The following is a 23,142-nucleotide window of genomic DNA, read 5'->3' as shown; positions in this document are numbered from 1 at the left end:
GGCACAAGTTTGTGAATGGGTTTGCCTGTCAATGGTAGATAAACACAAAGGCTGGAAACATGGGCCTGATCCATGGGGGCTGGCTGAATGCAAGGCAGGGAAAACACTGGGTGAAGGGGGGGGGGATTTTCCCCACCAGGCCTCTGTCCCTCGGAATCCCTGGGGACGTTGGGTTTTATCTTGTTTGGTTTCCCTTTTCCCTGCTTCCCTCCTCGCTGGGTGGGAGGGGGCGGCTCTTTCACCCTCACGGCGGGAAGCCCTGGCACAGAGATGGGACGGGCAGATGCTCTGAGAGCGAGTCCCTAGGCTGTTTGGGGAGAGACCTTTCACCCTTCCACTCTCCCCAGCACTACCAGGATGGCTGAGTGGTTAAGGTGTTGAACTTAAGATTCAATAAACGTTTGTCTGTGTGGGTTCAAACCCCACTCCTGGTAGTTCCCTGCTTTGGAGAGACATTGATCTGGAGGGTGCTTTGCCCTGCTATGAGGGCAGGGGACTGGAATTCATCTTTGAAGGTCCCTGCTAGTTCTAGTGCTCTGTGATTAGAGTTTCAGTTCTGATTGGCTCCACAGGGCCAGTCATAGGGAGGAGAAGCAGGACTTTGTTGTTCTTGTTCTCCTTAAGTCCCAGCAAATGAGCCAGAACCAATCCACTGCTTGGGGAATTGTTCTGTTTCTTGCCAGTGGCTGTCTCTAAGCAGCTCCTGAGTCTCTCTGTGTTTTTGTGCTTCTGAGCCATCCCTAGGCTGGGCTGTAGTTCCTTTGAGATACTTTATTCTGCTCTGTCAGGGTGTGAAACTCCAGACTGAGGGAGAGTTTCAGAGTCAGGGCATAGGGGTCCTGTTCCCAGCGCTGCCCCAGGCTGGCTGTGTGAGGTCAGACAAGGCCCTTAGGCTTTGTCCCTCCTTCTGTCCCCCTCCTGTCTGTCCCATGGTGGGGGGAGCTGTGGGGGGAGCTGTCTGAGGGTGTCGCTAGCAGCACTGAGTACTAGGAGGTGTCCTGTCACCTGGGCTCCCTGTAGGGCTGCCAAATGGTTTCTACAAAAATACCGGACACACTTGACATGAAACCACAATCGACATTATTGTTATTATTATTTAGAAAATACCGGTCATTTCTATTTCTATTTTCTCAGTTTGTTTCCTGAACAGAAAGCTCAAATACTGGACTGTCTGGTTCAAAACTGAACACCTGGCAACCCAGCTCCATGTCAGCAGGGAAACACAGTCGAACAGCTCCCCGCATATGCTGGCCCAGCCTTGTGTCTGCTGGTGGGGCTGCCTCCCCCCATCAGTGGGGCCTCCTGCCCCTGACTTGCTGCAGCAACTGCCAGTCTGCCCACACCCAGGCCTGGCGGCCATGTCCTGCTGTTTCTTCCTGAAACTGCAGTTCCTGGGGCTCCTCTAAGGGTGTGTCTAGACTACCTAGTTTTGTCGACAAAAGCGGACTTTTGTCGACAAAACTATACCAGCGTCTACACTACCGCTGAGTTCTGTCGACATAACATCGACAGAACTCAGCAGTTTTGTCGACGCTGGTATACCTCATTTTATGAGGCATAACGCCTTCTATCGACAGAGTTCTGTCGACAGAAGGTGTTATTGCCTGTAACGTTGCATCCAGACTACGGAGTTCTGTCGACAAAGCAGCTTGCTTTGTTGACAGAACTCAATGTGTCTGGACGCTCTTTGTCGACGGAAGTTTTGTCGACAGTATCTGTCGACAAAACTTCCGACGACAAAATGCGGTAGTCTAGACGTACCCTTAGTCAGTGGTAACAAACTGCCAGTCCGCGGACCAGCAAGGAGCCAAGAACCCCTGCCTGCCGGCCAGAGGTGAAAAATAACTAAGTAGAAATACTTGATCACACTACTCAAGACCTTTTTTGGGTATTTGTACTTTATTCAAGTAATTTATTTTTGTCACATTTTGACGTTTAATCAAGTTGGGTTTTTTTAGACAATATTGTACTTTTTACTCCACTCCCATGTCCAGAGGCGCTGGGTTACTCACGACTCGCATCGTTCTGATTTGCTAAAGCCCAGCTGCATGTGCAAGCACCAGTCATCCAAAAAACAGCCAATCCACAAGCACAATGCCCCTGCCAAGGAAGAAGCCTTTTAATAACTGTTCCAATACCTTGTCATTCAAACCCAGTATCCCTGCAGGCCCTGCCAGCCAGAGACCTGAGCGAGCAGGGCGGCTGCCCAGGGCTCCGTGCTGAGGGGGGTGATATGAGCAGTCTCATGTGACCTTACCTGGGGCCAGGCAGCTAAACAGGAGGGAGCCCAGCAGCCAGGGTCAGGGGGGACAGAGGCACTTACTTGTGTTGGGTGAGTCCTCTGATCTGGTGGGAGCAGCAGCGGGGGGGTGGGTGCCGGGGGCAGGGGCTCCCCATTCTCTCTGGGACAGAGGCCCCTGTGGAAGCCCTCAGGGGGGGGGGCAGGCTGTGCTGGAAGAGGCTGGGGGTGGGCGGCTGAGGGGGGTGGGGATTGAAGAAGCGTCTGTGTGGGCACTGGGGCAGCCAGCTCGTCAGTGAGCAGCAGAGCACACGGGCCCATCCCCCCACAGCCGAGCCCCCCAACTGCTCTCCCAGGGCTGTGGCCGACCAGCCTGCACTGCTGCCAGCCCGGGCTCAGCTCTGCCAGCGACCTGCCCAGCCGCCTCCCTGCCAGGGGCTGCAGATGTGTCTGCTGGGGTAGAGAGGAGGGACGTGTCTGCCCAGCCAATGTGAGGGGTGCGCCTTTGGGACAGAGAATTTCTGTCTCTTCTCCTTGTTTCTTGTCTGGCCCCAGTGGCCTAATGGACAAGGCACTGGCCTCCGGAGCCATGGGTTGTGGGTTCAAGTCCCACCTGGGGTTTGGAATTGTGATCTTCTGAGGGTTGATTGGGAAGCCTTGGCTTGTTTTTCCCCATGGGATCTGAGAGATGGTTTCCCAAGAAGTGCCACATCCCATAGGACAGCAGCTGTCTAGTCTCACCAGCTCCAGCAGTGACTCAGACAGAGGGAGGGGGCTGCAGCAGAGCAGGGTCTGTCTGGTGACAAGGCAGAGCCTGAGCAGGGGGGCAGCTCTGGCAGAGGCTCAGTAGGAGCAAGGGGGAGCTACTTTGGCCTGGCCCTTTTACAAAGCCCGTGAGCATGGGGCTGGCATTGGGGGAAAGTTCCCTCAGCAATGGGATGGGGAGGAGGCTGGGCTAGGAAGGCACCGTTCTCCCTGCTCTGCCGACCTGGGCAAAGCAGCCTGCCCCAGGCACCTTCCATAGCTCAGCTGGTAGAGCAGAGGCCTGTAGCGGGTGCTCGGCAAGTGTCCTTAGGCTGCTGATTCAATTCCAGCTCAAAGGAGAAATTCTTTTCCTCCCCCTGGCTGCAGGCCCGGCCTTAGGACCTGGCGGCTGCCTTGGGTCTGTCCCCTCAAAGCCCAATGCTACAATTGACAAAATGGTTTTGGGTACCAGCTGCCAATCAAATGTCTTGGGCTGCGCAGGCCTTGAGTCATGGCAAGAGCTGGAGGGGAATGGGGAACGGCTGCACTTTGGAATGGGAAGGGGGTGTCTGGAACCATAAAGTAGAACAGTTTGAGGACTGCTTTCCGGGAGGGCACCATGGCTTAGTTGGCTAAAGCACCTGCCTTGTAAAGAGAAGATTCTGGGTTCAACTCCCAGTGGTGCCTTGTGGTGAGGCCAATGTGTCTCTTCTTTCCACCATATCCCAACACATATCTGGAATTGGTTTTACCTTTTGTTGAGTTTGCTGGTGCCCTCACAGTGTGAGTAGGATGGCAGCAAAGAGCAGGAGCAGTGTGTACTGGTGCAGGTGCCCTCTGGGTTTGATTTAGAGAGTCTTATCTAGACTTGCTAAATCAAACTCTGGGAGATGGATTGCAGCAGAAATCTCCACCTGAGTGAAGACATGGCCTAATGGTGCAATTAGTTAGATGCTGACCACGGCCGCCCTGAGCCATTCTAGTGCCCCGGGCATGTGGCACTGCCCCCAGGCTCACGGTGCATGTGCGGCTCCACCCTGGGTGCACAGTGCATATACAGCTCCTCCCGCTCCATGCGTGGACCTTGTGGTAGCAGGATGCTCTTGTGCTGCCCAGCCTGGCCCTGCCACCACCACTGGCGTGCAACCCACGGTCCCCTGGGGCAGGCCATGCAGAGCCCCACAGCTGCATGGGGAAGGGCACTGCTGACAGGTGCTGTGGAGGTTAATGCAGCTTCAGTCCCAGGGCAGCTGCTGTAGTCTGCCAGGAGCAACGCATGCAGTGCCTGCTGGCAGCTGCCCCACTTGCTCACCCCTTAATCCAGTCCTGATGCCAACAGTAACAGCCCCACTGCTGGTAACTCACAGAGGCCCTTGCTGCCTGAGGAAGAGGTGTGGGCAAAACACAGACTTCGCTGTGAGCAGGATTTGAACCTGCGCAGGGAAACCCTATTGGATTTCTAGTCCAACACCTTAACCACTCGGCCATCACAGCTCTGGGCACAGTAAAGCCAGGGAAACTGGTAAATAATGCCAGTGCACAGCCCTAATGTCACCTGCCACAGAGTTCACACAGCAAACCATTGCAACAGCTGTGCAGAGGAGTCCCAGCAGTTCTGCTCTTAGGCTGCCTTGGAGGTGAGTCCTGCTTCAAGGTCTTCCCTCCTCCTTCTTGGTCTTCCTTTGCCTTTTCCTTCCTCTTCTCTTCTCCCCTTTTCTTCTTCTTGCTGGTGTCCTTCTTGGATCCCAGTTTATAAAGAGAAATTCAAGTACCGCTTAGTTCTACCTTAACCAATTATTTTAGTATAATTTCACTATCCAGTTGGCTAAGATGGAGCACTTCCAGCCTCTTGGAGAGCCATGTCACAGGCACAAGCCCCCGGAGACCCCTCTGGCCCTTCCAGGGACACATCGCAGGAGCAAGCAAGTGGCAGCAAGTGCCGGGCACTGTCATGGTCTGGGCCAGAGATAAAGCTGTGGTCCAAGGAGGAGTCTCTGCAGGCCCTGCAGTCCAGTTGGAGGAATGCAGATATTTATGGCCAAACAAAGGCCACCTCCACCCACCCCAGACCAAGTCAGAGCCAAGGTCAAGGAATTGCGGCAGGGGTATGTGAGGACCCGTAGCGCAGTTCCCGCACTGGGGAAGCATCGCAGCACTGTGCATACTGTGAGGAACTGGACCAAGTCCTGGGGGTTGGGGAACCCAGTCTACAGGGACAGTTGTGGAGTCTGGGATGGAGACACCTGGGCAGCAGCGGCCGCAGCTTCAGGACAACAAACCTGCTGACCAGCAGTTCCAGGATAAAGAGAAGGAGGATTCCAGGAACGTTGTGACCCTCCCCCTGGAACTGGTCCCCCAGATGCAGGAGGCCTCCCAGATGTCCTCGGGCACCAGGTGAGTGCTGTGAGGTTGCAACACACACAGGGCAGGCGGGAGCACAGGGGGTGATGCGCTATTGTGACGTGTCATGCTGATTGTAGGTTGGGGGACACCACACATGTGTGACCCCATAGAGGGCCGTCCTTCCCCCACCATGTGTGCAAGGCACCACCTGCTCCTGCAGAATGTGCTGCCAACAGCTAATTTGCTAACACTGGATGCAAGCAAGCAAGTGTAATAGGGGTGTAGCTCAGTGGTAGAGTGTTTGACTGCAGGCAAAGTAGTTCCTCGTTCAACTCCAAGTGCCTGCTGAAAGGTAGGTCAACTTCATTGAAACCTTTGCATCTCCAGTCGCATCACATTCTGAATTTCTGCTGTGCAGAGATTCCTAAATTACTGCAAACCCCTAGGCTGTGTCTACACTGGGCCATTTATTCCAGAAAAGCAGCTACTTTTCTGGAATAACTTGCCAGCTGTCTACACTGGCCCCTTGAATTTCTGGAAAAGCACTGATGATCTACTGTAAAATTGTCAGTGTTTTTCCAGAAAAACTATGCTGCTCCCGTTCAGGCAAAAGTCCTTTTCCGGAAAAACTGTTCCGGAAAAGGGCCAGTGTAGACAGCCCAGTAGTCTTTTCCACAAAAAAGCCCCCATCGCAAAAATGACGATCAGGGCTTTTTTCAGGAAAAGCGCATCTACATTGGCCACGGACGCTGTTCCGGAAAAAGTGCTTTTCTGGAAAAGCATCCTGCCAATGTAGACGCGCTTTTTCCGGAAATCCTTATAACGGAAAACTGTTCCATTTTAAGCATTTCTGGAAAAGGGTGCCAGTGTAGACGTAGCCCTAATGTTTCTGTGTCAATGCGCATAAACCAGGCAAACCCATCTCAAGTGAAACAAGTTAAATTCTGCTGTGTCTGGTTTCTATTCCCATCAATTCAGCAAGGGTGTGATCTGAAAGTCCTTGGTCTACCTGGGCTATGCTGTGCAGAAGAACAAGAATCACACCCAGTGGGGGAGGAATGGCCACTATCTTTCAATCTTCCGCAGTTTGATTTAGCAAGTCCAACTAAGACTCACTAAATCAAATTCAGAGGGTACCCACCAGTTTCCAGTACTTCTGCTCTTTGCTCCCTTTGGGTTCCTGAAGTAGGGACATAGCCAAGCTCAACTGACGGAGGCCAACTCTCCCTATCTTCTACATTCCCCACATAAAAACCAGAGAGTTTGTTCTTTCAACAGGGAAAAGTCCTGATTGTGTTACCAGCAAGGGGGGGGGGGAGGGGGAGACACAGAGGGCAAAAAATGAGGAGTAAAGTTAGTTGGACCCAAGGGGCTGGGTTTAAACTACTGCAGAAAAAAGGACTCTGCCCCTGGAGCTGCCCTGTGCTCTCCAGAGCCCTTAGGCTGGCACCGGGGAGGCCTGAGTCCAGACAGTGCCCAGCCAAGGGGGAGGGAAGGGCTGGGGGATGTTCTGAAAGGCTGCTGGCACCGTTAGACCCTTTTTTTAGCAGTGAGGGAGAGGTGGGAAAGGAGCCTGAGTTAACCTCTTGGGTCACAGCTGCTGTAACATGTGGCAAGAAAGTTGACTAAGGCCATGAAAGTTGACTAAGGAGTTGTTTGGTAAAAGTTGCCAGGGGCTTCCCTGACTGGGAATTGAACCCAGGCCACAGCAGTGAAAGCACTAGAGCCTAACCACTAGACCATCAGAGACACATAAAGCATGTCTCCTTGCTCACCTACACTAGCCTTTCACAGGCCATTTAATGTCCACTTCAGGATGGGGGGGGGGGTCCATTCTCCCTTTCCCAGAGGGGACAAGAACAGCCAAATAGAACATCAAAGCAGCCAGACTGGGCCATGCCAGTTTGCCAGACCAAATAACTAGCCCCCCCGCTCTGGAGTCTCTGCCTCTCATGGGCCTTCTCATCCTCAGGCTCCTCTTTGTCTCCAGACAGACCCTGCTCCAGCCACCTCCCTCCGGCTGTCACTTCTAGAGCAAAATGCATCCCCTTCATTCTGACTTTGCTCACCTGGGATTTTAGCACTCAGAGCTGCACCTGACACCAGCATTGGCTAGTGAGGGGTCTGAACAGCTTCTGCAGAGAGGGAGAGAGAGAGAGACAGCCACTGTGGAGCATCCTTGCCAACTGTCTCAGAAAGCAGAGGAATGTAAATTCTTTGTCAGGTGGGACAGTGCCAGAGACAGAAATTCACCTTCTAAATGTCCCTTCTTCAACTTTAGCTCCTGATTAAGCCCCTTTGAAGAAGCCAGATACACAGGAAGGGCTGATCACACCCCTCTGAAAATCAGCTTTCCATGGGTATCTGTAGCTGGCTCCGAGTCATGGGCCTTGACATCTCGTCTCCCTCCCGAAACCAGGGAAGTGTCTCCCACTGCTGCAGCCTCCTGAGGCTCTATGGCCGTGTCTGTACAGCAGGGACAGCAACACTCACAGCCCCACAGGAGGGTCTCTGGCCTAGCAACATGGCCCCCTGAGCAGCCTCTGATGTTCCCTGCTTGAGCCCCAGAACCAGCCCTGAATGACAGGGGCAGGGAGAGCAGCTCACACATGCCAAGGGGCTGGCCAGGGGCAGGACATGAGCCTGCAAGGCAGCAGTGACATCACAAGAAACTTTTGCACCTCAGCTCATTGGCTGGGAGGCAGTGACCTCATAGAGGGACCATGGCAACAGCCAGGTGGGACATCTCAGAGACCCCCATGGCCTGGCTGCCTGGAGCCTCCTTTGTGAAGTTTCCCCTTGAGGGCAGAAGGGATTGAGGGTCCCAGCTGGGAGTGTCTCTGTGGAGATTTCCCCTGTGGGGCAGGCAGGGTTGCAGGAGAGGCTGGCACTGAACCTCTGAGAGAGGCAAGAGGAAGGGCTGCAAACACCCGATGAGGATGGGATTTGAACCCATGCATGCAGAGCACAATGGATTAGCAGTCCATCGCCTTAACCACTCGGCCACCTCATCTGAGCTGTTACAATTTGCTTCAAATCACCTGAAGTCAGCACTTCAGGGAATCTTTCTGCCACTTTCTGACTGGCCAAGGACACCCAGGGCGGGAAGGTTTTGGCTTTTCACAATGTTCCCTGGGCTGTTGTACAAAGCTCAGTGCTCGTAACAAACCCAAACACCCCCTGGATACATCTACCCTGTTTTGTGCAAAAGGTCTTGCCCAACAGTGTGTCCACACTGCCATGTGCTGTTGCACAAGAGAAGTGCTTTTCTGTAAAAGCAGCCATGGCAGTGTGGACGGTATCCTGCGCAGGAAAGCTTTGACGGGCATTTTAGATATTTGGCTTTCTTGAGCAAGAAACCCGTTGCCCGTCCACACTGCCTCCTTGTGGACGAGTTCTTGCACAAGAGGGCTTATTCCTCGTGGGGAGAGCAATAACTTCTGTGCAAGAAGCCCTGTTGTCTGATGCTGCACTATAAATTTACTTGCGCAAAAATGTGCCTTCAGTGTAGACGCTCTGCAAGATTTTACACAAGAGCAGTTGCTCTTGCACAAAAAGCCTGCAGTGTAGACGTAGCCCTGCAGTGTAGACACAGCCTGAGAGACACGAGGAAATGAAGTGGCCAGAGCCTCCCCCCAGCAGGCTGGCCCTCAACAGGACGGGCACGTCTACACAGCACCCTCACCTCGAAGTGAGCTGTGCAATGTGAGTGGGCTGCCCGGGACCCCAGGGGAAGGTCTGTGGGGAGTTTCCAAGGCAACAACAGCTACAAAGTTTCATAATCTACACTCATGTGACTGTGATTTATTCCTCCACTAGCAAGTGTCTCTGAAGGGATGAGAAATGCAGGGCCCAGGTGCAGGGAGCCGGGTCACATTCTCCTGCCTGAGTCTCAATCCTGGCTGAAGCCTGGCTACAGAGAGAAGAGGCCAGTGCAAACAGCCCCATGGCAGCGAGGGAGTCAGTAGGTAGGTGGGTGGGTGGAGCAGGGAGCTGGAGGCAGAGTTCAGCTCTAACTCACTAGGGGTGCATCCCATAGTTCAAAATAATCAATGCGCCTACAGGCAGTCCCCGGGTTACGTACAAGATAGGGACTGTAGGTTTGTTCTTAAGTTGAATCTGTAAGTCGGAACTGGCGTCCAGATTCAGCTGCTGCTGAAACTGATCAGTTTCAACAGTGGCTGAATCTGGACGCCAGTTCTGACTTACATACAGATTCAACGTAAGAACCCCAGGCATCCCCAAGTCAGCTGCTGCTGAAACTGATCAGCGGCTGATTCCAGGAAGCCCGGAGCAGGGGCTTCCTGTAGTCAGCCACTGGTCATTTTCAGCAGCTGCTGACTTGGGGACACCTGGGGCAGAGCAGCTGGGGTGCTGCTGGGTTGGTCCAGTGGCGCCCAGAGCGGCGCTACGGGACCAACCGGCAGCGCCCCAGCTGCTGTACCACAGGCGTCCGGAGCAAAGCCGCGGAGCACGGGGGCAGCGGGACAGCCCAGACGCGCTGTGGCTATCCTGCTGCCCTTGGGCTCCGTGGCTTTGCTCTGCTTTGCTCACCGTCCCCCTGGTCTGCAGCAGGGAGAAGGGGGAGCAGAGCAGAGCAGAGCAGAGCATCTGGGCTGTCAGCTGGCCGCGTGCTCCACGGCTTTGCTCTGCTCTGCTCTGCTCCCCCTCCACCTGGTCTGCAGACCAGGGGGAGGGGGAGCAGAGCAGAGCAAAGCCACGGAGCCCGAGGGCAGCAGGATAGCCACAGCGCGTCTGGGCTGTCAGCTGGCTGCGTGTTCCGCTGCTTTACTTCCTCTCCCTGGTCTGCTGGAGACCAGGGAGAGGAAGGGCCCCGTTCCTAACTGCGGATCCAACATAAGTCGGATCCGCGTAACTCGGGGACTGCCTGTATTTTGAAATAGCTTATTTTGTAATTTGGGGCTGGCTACACAGCACTTCGAAATAAATCCCCAAGCAGGGACGTCGGAATAGCGAGCCTGTTATAGCTTGAAATAAGGGGCTTGCTCTTAAGATGCGTCAGTGTGATATGAGCACCATGTCCCCTAAACCTCCGAGTTAGCCGACCCACAGGTGTGAGTCTCACAAGTAGCACTCGCAGGGATGTTGTGGGCTCTGGAACAAGGCGGGTGAGGCAGCAAACCCTTTTGCAGGCAGGGGAATTAGCTCAAGTGGTAGAGCGCTCGCTTAGCATGCGAGAGGCAGTGGGAGATGCCCACATTCTCCAATTACAGCTCTCTCCTTTAATTTCAGTGGCCCCCTCCCTGTGCCTTCCTTCTCTCCCAAAAGAGACAGACACTCTTCCCCCCCCCCCCCAAAATCAGGCTCTGGGGTGCAATGGAAAGCATGTTGGACTTCTAAGCTGTAGTGGTTAATGTGAGTCCAGCAGGACATTCAAAGGCTGTGGGTTCAAGTCCCACCAGAGTCACTTTAGCTGCTTCCTCATTTCCAGGATGCAGCTTTTACAGACCAGTCAATCCTTAGGCTGACACTGGGGTGGGCTGGCATCCAGGCAATTCCCAGCAGACCCCAGTAAGGGTGGAGGGAAGGGCTGGTCCTTGGGGTTGGGGCTGGGGGTTGTTCTGAAAGGACCATTTTGTCCCTCCCTGTCTCCTACTAGTGCTGAGCAACACTCAGGCTGTGACACGGCTGCTAAACATCCTGGACAGTTAATAATGAGCCAGACGGGTTTGTTGGCAGCTCAGTGTGCGGAGCCTTAGATGAAACATTTAAAGGTCTCTGGTTCAATCCCAGGCTTTGGCATGTCTCTGGGTGCAGCAGGGCCCTCTCTGCTCCCCTTATCATGCTCGTGCCCTGTGACATCCCCTCATCCATCCTGGCAGCAGCCCACCTTTGCTTCTAAACCTCCCTCAGATTGGCTGCTTCTGCTTCCTTGGCTAAAGTCCCTCCCCCTGTGCGTGTGGCTGGCAGGGATTGCTAGAGGGATCCATTTACATGTAGCTTCACTGAAACCCCCCTCATTGGCCTGCGCCCAGGTCAGTCCATGTGTGTTAAAGGGCCTCAGGGAGCACAGAGCAGAGGGATCCCCTCGACACACAGTCCCAGCCCCAACCCTCCCCCATATCCCAGATCCTGTGCCCTGACTTCTCTACCCTCCCACATCCTCACCCCTGCCCTGAGCCCCCCCCCACTCTCACACACTCCCCAAATCCCTGCCTTGAGCCTCCCACACTCCACACTTTAATTTCTTACAGGTACTGTCCTATCACAACCCCTCCCCCCACTTCCTGCCTTGAGCCTCCCCCCGCCCAAGGGGTGGTGCCCAATAGAACAGTCCCTGTGAGAAATGTGTCACTTTCACCCCTGGGAGCAGCTCAGCCATGCAAAGGGGCTGCCTGGGGCAGGACATTAGCCCTGGAGGGCAGGGGTGGGTGTGGCAGTGACATCACAAGGGCCTTTTGCAGCCCCTCAGCTTATTGGCTAAAGGAGGTTGGGAGGTGATGACCTCACAGAGAGTCCATGACAATGGCCAGGTGGGACAGGCTGCAGGGCAGGGGCCATCTCAGAGCCCCCCCATGGCTTTGCTGCAGGGAGTCTCCTTGAGAGTTGCCCTTGAGGCCTTTTTGGAGCCTTCTCCTTTCCCACAACTAACTGACTTAGAAGGCCGATGTCTCTGGGAAGAAGGGAAGAGCCTCCAAGAAGACCATTGTACATGTAGCAGGGGAATTAGCTCAAGTGGTAGAGCACTCGCTTCGCATGTGAGAGGTAGTGAGATCAATACCCACATTCTCCAATGGGGGGAAAAATTTCCAATTTTTCTTTTTGCCAGCCAGGGGGCTAAGTGGCTCCAGTAGCCCACCCTCCCCCCCCCCGCCCTGGCCCCCACTTCCTACTTGCTTTCCCCAAAACCAGCCACATTGGGGCAGAGAGCTGCTGGACACCAGCCCTCCTGGGCCAGACAGTGGCAGAAGCACTGGAGGCAGGTTGCAAGCGGGGCAGAATTAGCTCCATTGGAAAAGTGCTGCCTTTGCGCATGAGAGGTAGCAGGATTCACTCCCATCTTCTCACACCTACTCGCTGGTGCTGAGGGGCCGGCCCCTTTCCTGCTGCCCCAACTCTTATTCCCACAATGCGCTTTGTGCAGGGGCCGCTGGTCTTTCTGCCAAGGTGCGTGGCTGGGAGCCAGGACTCAGAACCCTTCCTAAAATTATACAAATCCCCGCCCCCCACGAGTCTCTGTTCCACTCACATGGTCTGGCTGCTGCCCACATGGAGCTCAGGGGCCAGGTGGGTGACTTGCCTTGCAGCTGTGACAGCATCAGACCCCTGCCACGCTCCTGCTCAGTGTGGAGACCAAGCCCAAGGGTGGCACCTGTGATGTGAGTTACACAAAAGCCTCTTGTCTCTTGTTCCTTGTCCAGTTCCCAACATTGGCTGCAGGTGCCTGTTTCTGTGGGGGTGTAGCTCAGTGGTAGAGTGTTTGACTGCAAATCAAGTGGTCCTTGGTTCAAATCCAAGTGCCCCGTTGGAAAATTTCCTTCTAGTGGAAATATTTTCCTTTCCAGTTCCATCACAATCTGGCTTTACATTGCTTGAGGTTCTTGACATTAATAAGAACCCTTAATGCAGAGCTGCTCAACTTTGGAAGCCCTGGTGGCCACAATGAATGGCATTTCACCAGGATGGACAGGGCAGGTGTCCCTAGTTAGTGTATTCCAGGAGCTGGGAATGGGTGACGGGAGGGATCACTTAACAAGTGTCTGTCCTGAGGATTCCCTCGGGACAATGAAATTGGCTGCTGTTGTGAGACAGGATCCTGGGCTAGTTGGGCAACTGGCATGGCCCTGTCTGGCTGCTTTGATGTTCTGTTTGGTTTCTGTTCTTGTCCCCTTTGGGCAAGGGGGAATGGACCCTCATCACCCTCATCCTGCGCAAGGCTAGTGTGGGTGAGCAAAGAGGCATGTGTCAGGTGTCTCTGGTGGTCTAGTGGCTAGGATACAAAACTATTGCTGGTCTGATTCCCACTCAGGGAAACCAGCCTGATGTTTCACATGGCCACTGTCTAGTCATTTTTCTCACCTCATTGCCACATGTTACAGCAGCTGTGACCCAAGAGGTTACTTCAGGCTCCTTCCCACCTCTCCCTCACTGCTAAGGTAACACTTGCCATTTTCACATGGGGCAGAGCTGGGTGACTCAAACTGCCCCTTCTCTCTCCTGCATGGGCAGTGCTACAGGAAGAGGAGCTGACACTCTGTTCCATGCTTTCTTTCCACTGTTTCACCTCTCAGGGATTTTTTCTCCTTCCTTGTTCATAGCAGGTAGGTCCACAAAGGCAAGGCACCAAACCAAACAGCCTTGGCACCAGCATGGGGCTTGAACCCACAACCTTGGCATTACTAGTATCAAGCATTAAACACCCAAGCCAGCAGCCCCACAAAAGGACTGTTGGAAAAGACACTACAGACAGCTACAGGGACGTCTCTGCAGCTGCCAAGGGCTTTTCTCTGATGGGGCCACTAGTGATGTGGGCTGGCTAGTCCAGCTGGTCTGAGGCTTAGTCAAGCTCATCTTGCCCTACAGGGCCACTGGCAACAGCTGCTCTCTGGTGTGCTGCTGTGGGGAAAAGCTTCCCTGACAGCTGCTGAACTAGCTTGGTGGGGACAGTGTTAAACTGAAGATTTAAAGGTGTCTGGTTCATTTCCTGGCTCTGGCAGGAGACCTTTGTTTCTGTGGCTGAGCTGTTGGTTGGGTCCTCTGTAGAGAGCCTGTCTGTCCCCCCTAAAAGGGCCTTGCCTGCTCTGCCTCGTCCAAGGGAGGGGAAAAGAACTTTCCCTACAAGTAGAGTCAAACCAGCCACCTAGAGGCAGCTGCTCCAGTCCTCTGCTCTATAAGCTGAGCTATGGAGGGGCCTTTTGGGGATGCTTCTCTGTCCAGGTGTCTCTGTCCACAAGGGCAGGAACAGAATCCTGGACTCACCTTCTTCCCAGACTCACCATCTTGGAAACAGCTGGTTGCAGAGGTGAGGACAGAGGGTCTGTGCCTGGCTGCCAGTAGCTCCTGGGGTGGGGGGCAGGGCTTTGTGTGTTGGTATCACACGTGACATCACAATGCCCCAATGCACATGGCTTGACACCCCCTCCTGAAGCAGCAGCAGGCTGGGAGGGCGGCGCGCTGGGATGGAACAGGCTGTCAAGCCTCTTTGGCTCCTGCCATCTGCTGCTACATGGCACCAAATTTTGGAAAACCCTGTTCTCTGGACACGTCCCTTCTGCCTTGTAGAAAGAGTGTCCTCTTCAGTCTGGACGTGGCACTGAAAGAAGTAGAAGGGGATTGACAGGGGATGGGGAGTGTGGGGATAGCAGGGAAAACCTATTGGATTTCTAGTCCAACACCTTAACCACTCAGCCATCACAGCTGTGAGCTCAACAGTACCTGGGCAACAGCAAACAAAAGGTCTGAGGGCCACATAGTCGTTCCCTTCGGTGGGGCCCTGTTAGTCTATAGCTGTGAAAGCTGAAAAACCAACAAATGGTCCTAGAATGAGAGAATCCTGCCTTGTGTCCGTGTTTGCTGTCCCAGAGAGCGGCCCCATGGCTAAGCTGGCCAAGGTACCTGCCAGGTCCGGGGCAGGTGAGGGAGGCAGCCCCCAGTGGTGCCTGGCCATTGTGTCTGCTCCTCCCATCATCCCCCCTTATGTAGCTGGAGGCAGCTTCCTTCAGTTGAGCTTGGCCATGTCCTCACAGCAGGAAGCCAAAGGCAGCGAGAGCAGATTTCTGGCCCCTAGTCAGGTGCTCTCTGGTCTTAGTTGGACTCACTAAATCGAACTCCAGAAGGTTGACGGCAGCCCGTCCTCTCCAGCTGGGTGTGGTTCTTGTTCTTCTGCTCAGCCCAGCCCATAGAGACCAAGGACGTGCCAATGGGCATCTACATCACACCCTTGTTGAATTGCTGGAAACGCAAACCAGACACACAGCGGGTTTGAGCTGGTTCCAGCTGAGGGATGGGTTTGCCTGGTTTATGTGTATTGGTGCCAGAAAACATTAAGGGTTTGTATTCATTTAAAGAGTCCACATACAACAGAAATCCAGGAGGCAATAGAACTGTAGAGGTAAATGTTTATTGAAGGAAGATTTCCTAAGGGGGCACTTGGATTTGAACCAAGGACCACTTGATCTGCAGTCAAACACTCTGCCACTGAGCTACACCCCCACACAAAACAAATACCTGCAGCCCATGATGGGCCCTGGGCAGAGAACACGAGGCTTTTGTGTAACACACATCTCAGGTGGGATAGACCCTCACTGAGCCCAGACTGTGATGGATGCTAACAAGGAATTTGTCCTGAAAGCAGCAGAGCTGGGACAGGACACAGGTTCTGTCTACACAAAAAAGTTATTTTGGAATAATGGCCATTTAGAATAACAATGCCAAAGTCTGTGCAGCAATTCCGTTAATGTGAAATAATCTGAAGTAATAGATGGGTTATTCCAACTTCTGTAAACCTCACTCTACGAGGAATAACACCTGTTCCCAATTAGCTATTTCAGAATAATGCATGTGGAGATGCTCCACTTCCGCTATTTCAAAATGGCCCCTCCCTAGGCCCATTCTAAGTTATTTCTACCAGGGCTCTAAATCGAGATAACTCGTCTACATTAGCAGAGCCTGACTCGGACTCATTCTGAAGTTTCCCTGCAGTGTAGACGTGCTATTTTGAAATCACTGTTCAAGAATAGCTTATTCCAAAATAAATGTGCCGTGGAGATGTAGCCAGAGAGTCCTGAGAGATGAAACTGTTGGGCTATGTCTACACTCGCGGCTTCTTGCACGAGTAATATGCAAATGAGGCTAAGCATGGACTCTCGCTGACCCTCATTTGCATACCTAATGAGCCACCATTTTTTTCAGAAGAGTCTCTTGCGCAAGAAGGAGCATCTACACTGCCCCTTCTTGCGCAAGAAAAGCCCTCTTACGCAATGCCGTTCTTCCTGAAAAGTAATAGATGTAACTCCTTCTTGCCCAAAAGCCTCTTCTGAAAAAAATGGTGTCTCATTAGGTATGCAAATGAGGCTTGGAGATATTTCACGCTTAGCCTCATTTGCATATTACTCGGGCAAGAAGCCGCGAGTGTAGACATAGCCTTGGTGGGAAGCCAGGAGAGCAGAGGCCAGCCTGAGACCTGAATATCCCAGGTCCCCAGCAGATGCTGTATATGTAGGTCTCATGGTGTAAGGGGCAGCACTCAGGACTTTAAATCCTGCAATCTGAGTTCAAGTCTCAGTGGGCCCTGCTGGGCTGGTTGCTGTGAGCTGCTTCTGCTGTGTGGGTTTTACATTCCTTGTCCTGAGGTTCCCCAGAGGCAGTTTTACTCCTGTGCTGGGTGTCTGAGGCCCAATGGAGCTTGGACCCCAGACTGATGAGAGTTGTGGTCAGGAGCCTGATGCTCTCCCAGCTGTTGGTCAGGTCACCTGCTCAGCCCATGCTGGAGGCAACCAGACAGTATGAGATGAACAGAGGGTTTGGGGGGGGGAGTATTTTTGGGGAAGGGTCCTGGCTCCTGGGAAGCAGGAAAGGGACCGGCCCCTCAGTACCAGGGCACAGGCAGGAGAAGTTGGGAGTGAATCCTGCTACCTCTGCCATGGCTTGGCCCAGGAGGGCTGGGGTCTAGCAGCTTTTCACCCCAGCTTTGTAGGAGGCCAAGTAGGAAGGGGCCTCTGGAGGCTCATAGCCCCCTGGCCTGCTGTGTCTGTGGAAAGGGGGGAAGAGGACACATACCTCTCACTGGGGAACAGGGCGCATGGATCCCACTCGTTCCTGCAGAAAATGAAACAGGCTGAGCATTTTGCAGAGAACAGACCAGAGCCCTTCTCCTGTCCCTGGAGAGATGGAAATGGGGCCATTCCTTGTGGGGAAAGAAGTGGGTGTGTCAGGAGTGGGGTTCGAGTTCAAGCCTCTCCACAGACCAGAACCCCACATTAGGGGCAAGAAAGAGCCTTGAGTCAGGCAGTGGAGAACACTTGGCTCCTGTCACACTGAGATGGGATATTAGGAAACTTTTCCCCCACAGCCTGGCTAGCTCAGTTGGTAGAGCATGAGACTCTTAATCTCAGTGTCATGGGTTCAAGCCCCATGCTTGGCGGTGCCCTTCCTTAACTCACATTCTCAGCCTGTGAGCAATTGGCTCTCAGTTTTCACCAGGGTTTTAGAAAGAAAAAGTCTAGTCCTGGGGTCCAGCTTTAGTAGAACCAACTGCAATTTCCATCTTCTGAGGAGAAGGGAAGAGGATTTTCTTCTCCTCAGTTCTAGCCACATCAGCCCAGGGGGGGAGAAAAAATAACCCTCTGCCCGCTCATTGTCCCCTGTCAGCTTCTATAGCTTCACCTCCTTCCACAGCAGCTCCAGCTTTGAGCTCCAAATCTCAAGGGGCGGGTGAGGAAATGAGGCACTTCCCTGAGAACAAGAGGTGGAGTGTTCACAAGGAGCATCCCCCTCCCCTGCAGAGCAGGGTGTTAGAAAGAGCTAGGAACAGAACAGTCAGACAAGTTCCATCCCTTGAAGTGTGTTTCTGTGGTGTAGTGGTTATCATGTTTACCTGACACGCAAAAGGTCCCTGGTTCAAAGCCAGGCAGAAACACAGGGTCTTCTCTTATTGTGGTGCCCAGGTAGCTGCTGATGACCAGCCTGTTGATGAGCCCAACGCTCGTACGACAGAGGGGGGGATAATGTCAGCTGATGGTGCCAGCCTGGCGAAGCCAGATAAATTAGGCCAGGCAGCTGCTTGTGCCTTGGCCTCCCCTGCCCTGGGAAGCTGGTGCATTGGGCTGGCTCTGCCTGCTGCCTTCCTTGTGTGACTCTTCCCCCCCCCCCAAAAAAAAAAGCAGAAGAAAAAGCTGCACAAATTGGGTTTTGAAATGTGCGTAGCTTTTCCCAGAAGAGCAGTGTAGGGCAGACATAGCCTGAGTGTTGCTCAGCACTGGTAGGGGACAGGGAGGGACAAAACGATCTAATGGCACCTGAAGCCTTTCAGAACAACTCCCAGCCCCAACCGCAAGAACCAGCCCTTCCCTCCATCCTCACTGGGGTCTGCTGGGAACTGTCTGGACTCAAGCCAACCCAGTTTCACCCTAAGGATTGCCTGGTCTGTAAAAGCTGCGCCCTGGAAATGAGAAAGCAGCTAAACTCCCCTACCTGCAAAAGCTGCTCCTGCCCAGCCCTCCTTGTTCCAGAGCCCACAACATCTCTGGGGCTGCCCAAGGCGCCTTTCTGAAAGGGCCACTTGTGGGACTGACACCCGTGGGCCGGCTAGCTCGGAGGTTTAGGACGTGATGCTCATATCACACAGACGCATCTTAAGAGCAAGCCCCTTGTTTCAAACTATAATGGGCTCGCTATTCCGACGTCCCTGCAAACCTCATGGCACGAGGAGCAAGGGGCGTTTTGGAATAGCGATTTATTTGAAAATAAGTGCTGTGTAGCCAGCACCAAATTACAAAATAAGCTATTTCAAAATTGACTCAAAATAAGCTACCCAATTGCATCGCTTATTTTGAGCTATGGGATGCACCCCTAGTGAGTTAGAGCCCAGCTCTGCCCCCAGCTCCATACACCCACTGCTGCCTTGCAGGCTCATGTCCTGCCCCTGGCCAGCCCCTTGGCATGTGTGAGCTGCTCTCCCTGCCCCCCTCACTCAGGGCTGGTTCTGGGCCTCACGCAGGGAACATCAGAGGCTGCTCAGGGTGCCACATTGCTAGGCCAGAGGCCCTCCTGTGGGGCTGTGAGTGTTGCTGTCCCTGCTGTACAGACAGGGCCATAGAGCCAGGGAGAGATTCACTGAACAGGCCAAGGTCACTCAGTGAGTTAGAGCCAAGATCTGCCCCCAGCTCCCTGCCCCACCCACTGACGTGCTGACTCCCTCGCTGCCAGGGGGCTGTTTGCATTGGCCTCTTCTCTCTGGAACCAGGCTTAAGCCACAGCTGAGACTCTGGGCAGGGGACTGGGTATGGGGGGGGTCTGAGTGTGGGAGGGGGAGCGTGTGTTCCTCTGGTTCAGCTTTTCCCTTTCTTCTACCCCAGCAATTGCCCTGTTGCAAAGCAGAGGGAGAGGATGAGGAGCTAGCTGAACTTTGGGGCCCTGTGGTACAAGGGTAAGCATGTTAGCTATCTAAGCAGTGGTGCTTGGAATGAGCCCACCCAATTATTCAAAGGTTTTGGGTTCAAATTCCACCACAGTCACTTTTATCTGATTTCCAGAGCGGCTTTTACAGAAGAGGCTGGACCTGCCCCTGTTGCATGATGGGAGTGACAGGGAGCTTGTGACAGGACCTCTCTGGGTGCGAGAGACGTGCCTGTAACTCTAGTGTCTGGCACTGACACTCCAGCAGTGGGGCCGTCCAGCCCGATTCAGACCAGGCCGGTCGGAGCCTCTCGCGCTCAGCAAGGGGAATTCTGCACTTGCAGCTTTGGGAGCCAGGGTCACATTGCAGAGCTCCCCCAGGGCCGTCCCATGGCGTCACCAGGCCGGCCTCCCGCACCCTCGGCAATGTAGTTGTGTTTTATCCTTCCCCTTCAGTAACAACCGGCCATTCCCCACCCAGCCCCAGCCACCGTGAGATCCACTTCTTTACCCAGGAGCAGTGTGAGCGGCAGCGTGGCTCCCTGATGAGGCTGCAGCGGTGGGAGACAGTTCTCTGGTTTCGGGAGGGAGACGAGACGTCAAGGCTCATGACTCGGAGTCAGCTACCGACACCTATCAAAAGCTGATTTTCAGAGGGGCTGATTGGCCCTTCCTGTGTATCTGGCTTCTTCAAAGGAGCTTAATCAGGAGCTAAAAGTTGAAGAAGAGACATTTAGAAGGGTGAATTTCTGTCTCTGGCAGTATTTTTTCTGTGTCCCAGTAGTCTAATAGGTAAAGCACTGATCTGTTGAACCGAGGTTTGCTGGTTCAAGTCCAGTGTTGGGTGACAGTTTGCTGTAACTGACAAGAAACTTTGTGCTATGAGAGAATTAGCAAGAACCCTCCACAGCGGCTGCCTCTGTCTACAGAAACTGTTCAGACCCCTTCCTAGTGATCAGTGGTGTTAGGTGAAGATCTGAGTGCTAAAAGCCCAGGTACCCAAAGTCAGAATCAAGGGTCTAGAAGGCCCAGGAGTGACAGCCAGATGGAGGTGGCTGTAGCAGAGCAGGGTCTGTCTGGAGACAAAGCAGAGCCTGAGGATGAGAAGGCCCATGAGAGGCAGAGACTCCAGAGCAGTGGGGGGGCTAGTTATTTGGTCTGGCAAACTGACAGAAAATCCCCAGGCCCTAAGCATGGTGTGGGTGAAGCCGATGTGGCAGTTTTCCTGCTGGGATTTGGGGGCATGGAGAAGCTGGGAAACTCTTTGGGTGGATAACATCCCTAGCTGTGCTGTGACATGGTGCTGTCAGGGAGGGGCCTCACTGCAAGTCACTGTTCCAGGAGCTGAGAGAGTTTTGAGTTTTGTCCTGGGCACCAATATTGAGGGCGTGTGCACCTGTTTGTGTGTGAGCCCCCCCCATGGCACCTGCCAACTCCTTCCAACTCCAGCTGGGAGGTAAAGGGTCCCCTGGCCCCATAGTTTCTGGTGGGGAGAAGAGGAGGGACCCTTGATCCTATATTTCCTGTTGGAGAGGGGTGGAGGGACCCCAAGCCCTATAGCTCCTGCCAGGAGGGACCCTGACCCCTTATCTCCTGATACAGTTTCAGTTTTTCCCAGGCGGGATGCTCCAGACATGAGGGATGCCAGCGCACTGGCCCAGCCTGGGCCGGCAGTGATGGTTTCTACACACGCGGGAAATTCCCCGGCTTGAACCCCCCCTCCCCTCACACACACAGCGCTTCTCCCCCTCACAGAGCTGCTGCCTCTCCTGGAGGTGGATGAACTGCAGGTGCGGGACAGCTCCCTGCCAGCAGGGACAGCAGCCAAGGCACCAAATATCGCTGGGTCTGCAGCCAGTGCTGGGAACTGGGCAGGGAACAGGAGGCTTTTGTGTCACACACATCTCAGGTAGGACGGACCCTCACTGAGCCCAGACTGTGACTGGTCCTAGCCAGGAATGTGTCCGGGGCTGGTTTAGTGACACTCTAAGGCCGTGTCTACACTGGGCGTAAGAGCGACGCTGCCGCGGTCAATGTTCTTGGCTCTAGGGAAGACCGGCTGATTGGAACTGAGCTGTGCAGAGTCTTGCAAAGGGAACCACAACTTCTCTGGATATTTGCTGAGTTTTATATGAGGGTTTAGCAGAAGGGACGTTGTGGGCTCTGGAACAAGGTGGATGGGGCAGGAAAAACTACTCATAGGCAGGGGAATTAGCTCAAGTGGTAGAGCGCTTGCTTTGCATGCGAGAGGCAGTGGGATCGATACCCACATTCTCCAGTCATAGATGTTTGCTCCTTCCTATTTTTCACAGACAGAGCCAGCCAGGGGCTAAGTGCTTCCAGGGGCTCCTTCCCTCTTCCAAAAGGCAAGGGGCTGGTTTCCACAGTGCAGGGGTTTTGCATTTACCTTACAGGGAGCAGTTCCCTGGCTAAAAGTCAGGCAGGTAAAGTCCAGCCTGTAACACCCAGCGGAGGGGATTCGCCTGCCAGGGGAGGGCAGAAACAGACCAGCACTTGGGAGCTTGGCTGCCAGCTGCTTAGCACATCTGGACACAGAAGAATCCCAAGACTTGGTTCTGCCAGGCTCCAGTTTCCCCTCTTCTGTTTCTTTTCAGCTCCCTGCAAACTGCCTCCCAGCTGTGGGTGAGGCTGAGTGTGTGTGAAACCAGCTGCGCTTTGGATGATTTTGTTAATTGTTTAAAAAGCCTCAGGCACCTCTTCTGCGTGGGGAGGTGCCTGTAACCATCCTTCCCGTGTGTCTATACCAGAGTCTAAGACACAGATTACTTCTCAGTGGTGCCACGTCCCTCCTTTATCTCTGCGGTTACAGCCCCTGCTCTCTCCCATTTCTGGCCCATCCCCCAGGTGTCCATGTGATTCACTTACCTGTGGGCTTTGGGCACCTGCCCCCATCAAACCTACTTCAAAGCCTCCTCACCAGTCTGCATCCAAATACTCTTCCCTTCCTCAACACTTGAGCCCCATCCCTGCTGAGCAGCCCTTCCTGCAACAGCATCAAGGAGGCCAAAGCCCTCTCCCCACGGAGCTGTAGCTTTCTGTGCCCAGGGGGCCAGACCCCACCAGGGTGGAAGACAGGAGAGAAGTGGGGAATGGCTGCACTTTGGGAGTCAAAAGTGTTGTCAGGAAACATAAAGAACTGTTGTAAAGAGTCTTTGGAGGAGGGCACCATGGCTTAGTTGGTTAAAGCACCTGCCTCATAAACAGGAGATCCTGGGTTCAACTCCCACTGGTGCCTTGTTGCAGCTTGTGCTTGCATTTTCCTATGTCCTTATGGGGCACAGAAGAGGCCTCCCCTGGCCACCCATAGAACTGCTGGTTCAGGAAAAGGCTGATTGGGGAGGAACATTGGGAAGAAGGAAACCACAAGCCTGGAGCGGGTACAGATGCTGCTGTGCTTGGCCCTGGCAAGGCAGGGCTCTGACTGCAATTGCTGGGACAGGAGAGCCAGCACCACACGCCCTTGTGATTCCCTGGGGGTGTCCGTGCTCAGAGAGCCTGAGGGTGCAACCTCTGCAGGCATGGAGAGTCAGGGTATGTGGGAGTCAGTTGCTTCTCATCTGTGGTTTCCTTATTCCCAATGCACCTCTCCAATCAGCCTTTTCCTGAACCCGCAGTTCCATGGGTGACTGGAGAGGCCTCTTCCGTGTCCCAGAAGGGCATAGGAAAATGTGAGCACAGGCTGCAATAAGGCACCAGAAATTGAACCCAGGATACCCTGT

The 23,142-nt window shown here is 53.9% G+C and overlaps 11 non-coding genes across 11 annotated transcripts; 8 read left to right on the top strand and 3 right to left on the bottom strand.

The window, feature by feature from the left end:
- Positions 1-351: 351 nt before the first annotated feature.
- TRNAL-UAA (transfer RNA leucine (anticodon UAA)) lies at positions 352-434 on the top strand. Its single transcript has one exon. It is a non-coding gene; the product is annotated as a tRNA-Leu (tRNA).
- Positions 435-2,787: 2,353 nt separating this feature from the next.
- TRNAR-CCG (transfer RNA arginine (anticodon CCG)) lies at positions 2,788-2,860 on the top strand. Its single transcript has one exon. It is a non-coding gene; the product is annotated as a tRNA-Arg (tRNA).
- Positions 2,861-4,395: 1,535 nt separating this feature from the next.
- On the bottom strand, positions 4,396-4,477 carry TRNAS-AGA (transfer RNA serine (anticodon AGA)). Its single transcript has one exon. It is a non-coding gene; the product is annotated as a tRNA-Ser (tRNA).
- Positions 4,478-8,257: 3,780 nt separating this feature from the next.
- On the bottom strand, positions 8,258-8,339 carry TRNAS-GCU (transfer RNA serine (anticodon GCU)). Its single transcript has one exon. It is a non-coding gene; the product is annotated as a tRNA-Ser (tRNA).
- Positions 8,340-10,649: 2,310 nt separating this feature from the next.
- TRNAR-UCU (transfer RNA arginine (anticodon UCU)) lies at positions 10,650-10,754 on the top strand. Its single transcript has 2 exons — positions 10,650-10,686; positions 10,719-10,754. It is a non-coding gene; the product is annotated as a tRNA-Arg (tRNA).
- A 1,987-nt stretch (positions 10,755-12,741) lies between these two features.
- On the top strand, positions 12,742-12,813 carry TRNAC-GCA (transfer RNA cysteine (anticodon GCA)). The gene has a single exon. It is a non-coding gene; the product is annotated as a tRNA-Cys (tRNA).
- Positions 12,814-15,427: 2,614 nt separating this feature from the next.
- TRNAC-GCA (transfer RNA cysteine (anticodon GCA)) lies at positions 15,428-15,499 on the bottom strand. The gene has a single exon. It is a non-coding gene; the product is annotated as a tRNA-Cys (tRNA).
- A 1,857-nt stretch (positions 15,500-17,356) lies between these two features.
- On the top strand, positions 17,357-17,429 carry TRNAK-CUU (transfer RNA lysine (anticodon CUU)). Its single transcript has one exon. It is a non-coding gene; the product is annotated as a tRNA-Lys (tRNA).
- Positions 17,430-17,851: 422 nt separating this feature from the next.
- On the top strand, positions 17,852-17,924 carry TRNAV-GAC (transfer RNA valine (anticodon GAC)). The gene has a single exon. It is a non-coding gene; the product is annotated as a tRNA-Val (tRNA).
- Positions 17,925-21,607: 3,683 nt separating this feature from the next.
- TRNAA-UGC (transfer RNA alanine (anticodon UGC)) lies at positions 21,608-21,680 on the top strand. Its single transcript has one exon. It is a non-coding gene; the product is annotated as a tRNA-Ala (tRNA).
- A 904-nt stretch (positions 21,681-22,584) lies between these two features.
- TRNAM-CAU (transfer RNA methionine (anticodon CAU)) lies at positions 22,585-22,658 on the top strand. The gene has a single exon. It is a non-coding gene; the product is annotated as a tRNA-Met (tRNA).
- Positions 22,659-23,142: the final 484 nt, after the last annotated feature.

This window comes from Pelodiscus sinensis, chromosome 31, assembly GCF_049634645.1.
Source record: "Pelodiscus sinensis isolate JC-2024 chromosome 31, ASM4963464v1, whole genome shotgun sequence".
NCBI lineage: Eukaryota > Metazoa > Chordata > Testudines > Trionychidae > Pelodiscus > Pelodiscus sinensis.
Note: the sequence above shows the minus strand (reverse complement) of the source record. Positions and strands in the feature narration are given on the sequence as shown.